We start from the raw sequence: 4,767 nt of genomic DNA on the forward strand, positions 1-4,767 counted from the left end.
TTAGTCCACAGCTGAGGAGGTCAGTAGTATGGGGACCTCCAGCGGAAGCTCAGCAGCTCCCCTGTATTAGCAATTCAGAAGGGGCTAGTAGCAAGTTTGAGCTCTCCCCTGACAGCCAGCTCCCAAGAGCTGTGAGTTAAGCTGAGGCACCTGCCAATTATAAAATCCCCTCCGTGATCTGAACCACCACGGCGGCAGCAGCCTGCAAGAGGAGGCCAAGGCATTTCCTCCTGACAGGAATGGCATAACTCAGCAATTGCACCTCGGCCCCCTTGCCACAGCCCTGCATACATATCATGTATGGAAGCACAGAGCTGTGTGGAAACTTACCCAAGATCCTGTCCAAAATCTTCCTTCCGTGCCTGTGCAGGAAAGTGAGATTGCCAGGGCTTGAACCCAGGATTCCTGATAACTATTCTGTCTTTTATTGTCACTGTAGGAGCAATGAATTACCACAAACAAAATGTAGTATATTCACCCTGCTTTTAACAACTAGGCATCGACTGTTTCAAAACTAGGGTACTTCTGGTTTCTGCTACATTTTTAAAAGCGGGTTCTTAGTCATACATTCCATTTATCGGTACCAATTACTCAGAGCAGCATATATTTTTTTTCTCCCTCGCCTCAGCATATATGAATTTACATTGCAGCTGGCAAGATTAAAGAAAATAACAGAGACACAGCAACTCAGTACCGTGAGCACGCAGCAAGAGCTAGATGAACCTTGGCTGTGGCTGAGCTTAGAGGAACTCATGTGGAAACAAAACAGGGCAGAGGTGTTGGCCACTAGAGGTCTCTTTCTGTCCTAGGATGATACCACTACAAGCACAAGCAGCTGTCACCCAGAGTTTGTCTAGGTGGGAGTGCTAACCAGCCATGGGTTACCAGAGCCATTGGTAACCAGGGCCTTGGGGCGTGGTGGGGGGGGCAGGGGGAGCAGAAGCATAAGGAGCCTTGATGTTTACTTTGAAATGTCTGTTGTGGTTGGAGAAAATAGAGAGCTTCATCGGATTTGGGGAGGTGTGTGTGTGTGTGTGTGTGTGTGTGTGTGTGTGTGTGTGTGTGTACAAGCATGCACATATAGAAGCTGAAGAGTGGAGCAGAGAGTGGATTTTCTTCCACGCTATCTCTTCCCCATTTCTACCACCCTCCTTCTCCTTTTAAAGCCTTCCAAAGAGAATCCAGAGACTCCTCTTCTGTGTCAACTCCGGCAATGAAATTGAGTGTTTAGAGGTGAACCCTTCAGAACTTTCAAATACTAGAGGTAGTTCCCTGTTTTCAGTTGTTATCCTGAGAGACCCGATCCACCTTCTGCCCAATAAAGAGGGCTGTCTTTGCTTGAGTGGTCCTTCAAGCTCTCTCTTACGTGTGAATCTTTATATATGATGTTGGCATTCAGTCCCGTGTGTGCAGACCCAAGAGTGAGTTCAAGAAGGATGGTCAGCAGACAATAGCACTGGTGTTGGTCACAAACCAAGTGTGACCCTATGATAGTGAGCTGGCCACCATCCAGCCTTGGTCAAGCTGTCTTTGGTACCAGAAGCCTTCTTTGTTCATCTAGTTGTATCATCCATTGCTGTGGTGAGCACCTAAGAACACAGTGGAAGGAGGAACTAGTTCTGTTGACTTGTGTTTTCAGTCCAAGCTCAGCACCGGGCCTGCAGTGAGACAGAATGCCACGGTGGCAGAAGTGTGTGGTAGAGGCTGCCCAACTCATCATAGCCAGAAGGCATACAGGAATAACGGGAACATGCTAGGACAGGTAAACCCTTCAAAGGCAAGCCTCCAGGGCCTACTTCTTTCAGTTAGGCCCTGCCTTCCACAATCCATCACCTGCCGGAATGCTATTTGGATTTTGAGCCTAGCCTATCAGCTGATTAAACCATTCATTGGGTCAGACCCCTCAAGATCCGCCTGTCTTTGGAAATCCCCCCATAGGCACAGCCCGGTGTGTAGCTTACTAATCTCCCAGAAACCTCCTAGTTCAATCAAGAGGACAATCAATTAACCATCATACCTTGTGACATTGACACTTGATGCAGTATCTGGCGTTCCTTCTTCCCCATTATTTCCAATCTGTTAGCGGGACAGAACACTAAGGGGCCTGGGTTTGACTTCCAGTTATCTGCAGATATGGGAATGTACGGATGTCATTTGATTTCGGCAAATCTCAGTTTTCTGAGATACAGAAAACGAACAAATTATTTTTACCTTGAAAACTTGCTATGAAAGTTAAAGCAGCTAATAAAACACACTGTCCAGTTCAGATGGTCGTGTCTGAAGCTGGGTAGTTGCAGGGTGTGGGGAGGCTGGTCTCGCTCTCTCTTCTCACTTTCCAGATATCACTTTTGATGACATTTGTCTTTCTCTTTCACGAGAAGCTGTAGGGAGGATCAAAAGAAGGAGTTCAGTGTAAGGAAAGGAGTATCTACAGTCAGATGTGGCTCTATCTCCACCTTAAGGATGACTCTGTACCATGAGACTTAGAAGATACCCCCACTTTTTTTTTCCTTTTAAGAAAAAAGAAGTTTCTGGAAGGAAGCAGCCAGGACAAGAGCTGAGGTCCACACTAGAATCTGGGGGTACAGAGGGGAATAAGGCCAGTCCTTGTCGTAGGGTATTTACTGTGTCCCATTCTCTTGTCTTGTTGAAGACAAAGGAGAGATAGTAGGAACTTTCGAGATGGCCTCCAATGCTCCCTGATTTCAGATGTTTATATACTTGTGTAAGTGTCTCCCCTTGACTGGGAGTCGGCTCTGGTGACAACTTTCACCAAGAACATGGGCAAGTGTGTCCAGGGAGAGAGCTCAGAGGGGAGAGTGCCTGCCATACAAGCATAAGGTCCTCAGCTCAAGTCCCCAGTACCGGCGTCAAGAGTCTGGTGTGCACACATCTAACCCCAGCACAGGGAAGTATAGATTAGAGACAGGTGGAGCCTGGGAGCTCATTGGCAAGGCAGTACAGCCAAATCAGTGAGCTCCAGGTTCAGTGAGAAAGCCTCAAAAGATTGCAGAGATGTGAGATCGAGGAAGACCACCAGATTGACCTCTGGCCTCCATACCCACATGTACTTAATCTGTATGCACACCTGCATGCACAAATGCACACATCCACAGGAACATGTACATACATCACATATAACACACACACACACACACACACACACACACACACACAAAGAGACACACACGTGTGCACCCATGCATGTAAGAAAACTGATGGGATGTTACATCAGACATTAAGTTACCAGTAGATTATAACCCAAGGGAAGCCACCTGGAAGGTTTTGAGCCGTAGTGTTGGAGTTTAAGGAAGTGTCTAACCAAAGGTCAGCAAGTCACTGAGATCCTCATTTCAATGGCAGTGAATGGACCCTCGCCAATACCCACATGAGTGAACTTGGAAGCAAATCCTTCCCATGTGAAGCCTTAGTCCGCGGCACCAGTCCCAGGAGACACTGTGGTAGAAGCCTTTTGAGAGACTCCTACAAAGTACCCATATTAGCTGGGTCTAGATTCTTGACTCAGAGAGACTGTAAGATAACAAAGCTTTCATGATCTGACCCGCTAAGTTTCGGAATCATTTGTTACACAACAATGGACAACTAATTCCGAACAGGTAGAGGAGGAGTACCGTCATATGCGCTTTACTGCGCTGTTTTCTGTTTGAGCCTGGGTCTCACTGTGTAGGCGGGCCTCACACTTGCAACGCCACCTTCGCCTCCTGCGTATGGCTATTGCAGGCATGCGCCGCTATGCCTAGCTCCGTATTCTTAAAAAGCAGAATGTCTGCTCTCGAAGAGCTATCAGGAGTGTGGATTTTTACCACAACTCTGGGGCAAGCAGATGGCAGAGGCATGATTCTTCTAAATCCTCCTGGCCAGGCTGTCCTGGTCAAGCCCTGTGTCCATTCTCCTCACGTTCTTCCCGGGCCCTTTCCTATGTGTCTCCCTGCCTACACCTGAGGTCCTCCTGTCCCGCCTCAGCTCCACCAAACAGCGGGAGGAAGAAGCAGCTCCATCAGTGTCCTAGACATCAGACACCGTGGGTCAGGGTGCTCTTGTCTTGGTTCCATCCGGCACATCTGGAAATATAGCACACGCCCTAGGTCTCCATAGACAGAGAGGCCTCACCATGTTCTACTCTCTCGGTCTGATTTTAGCACTTTGTACCTGTAGCCTGGCTGAAGGTGTAAGCTTGCCACGTGACAGGCCAAGAGCCTAGAGGAGGGCCCTCCCTGGTCTCGTCATTCCTCATCCGGGGACAGAGTTTCGGAGTTCCAGAGTCACCCACCTGTGCTCTCAGAACGTTGCTAATGTAAGGGGGTCTTTCTTAGGTCATCATCTTTCCCATAGCTGGTCAACAAGACTTCCTGTCAACCCTGCCTAGGTTTCCCCAACCAGCCTGGAAAAGCACAATGATTCTCATGTCTCAATATGCTTTGTCCCTGCAGTCTCGACCTGTGTTCACTTACGCTCGCTTGTCCGAGTCGTTGTGCATGCACACACACACACACACACACACACACACACACACACACACACACACCTCTCTCCCTCTTTCTCTCTCTCCCTCTCTCTCTTTCCCTCCCTCTCTCTCCCTCCATCTTCCCCCACCCCCAGTTCCTCTTGATTCTAAGTTTTCTTTTAAAAATGAGATCTATTATCCTCTCAAATAATCATCCCGCCACCACCCCTCCCCAAAGTTGATTAGCATCTGCGAGAATTATTTCAAGTACTGCATGGTTCCTATTTTGAAAAGCTATTTTC

At 48.1% G+C, this 4,767-nt stretch overlaps 1 long non-coding RNA gene across 3 annotated transcripts; it reads right to left on the bottom strand.

Moving 5' to 3' along the window:
- Positions 1 to 404: 404 nt before the first annotated feature.
- LOC121830831 (uncharacterized) lies at positions 405 to 4,273 on the bottom strand. Of its 3 annotated transcripts, none has more exons than XR_006074080.2 (4): positions 4,171 to 4,273; positions 2,212 to 2,381; positions 2,018 to 2,125; positions 405 to 1,589 (listed from the first exon to the last, which is right to left on the bottom strand). It is a non-coding gene; the product is annotated as an uncharacterized LOC121830831 (long non-coding RNA). The 3 variants fall into 3 exon arrangements; XR_013052558.1 differs by lacking the exon at positions 4,171 to 4,273 and adding an exon at positions 3,389 to 3,530; XR_006074078.2 differs by having other exon boundaries at positions 1,197 to 1,658.
- Positions 4,274 to 4,767: the final 494 nt, after the last annotated feature.

This window comes from Peromyscus maniculatus, chromosome 7 (genome assembly GCF_049852395.1).
Source record: "Peromyscus maniculatus bairdii isolate BWxNUB_F1_BW_parent chromosome 7, HU_Pman_BW_mat_3.1, whole genome shotgun sequence".
Taxonomy (NCBI): domain Eukaryota; kingdom Metazoa; phylum Chordata; class Mammalia; order Rodentia; family Cricetidae; genus Peromyscus; species Peromyscus maniculatus.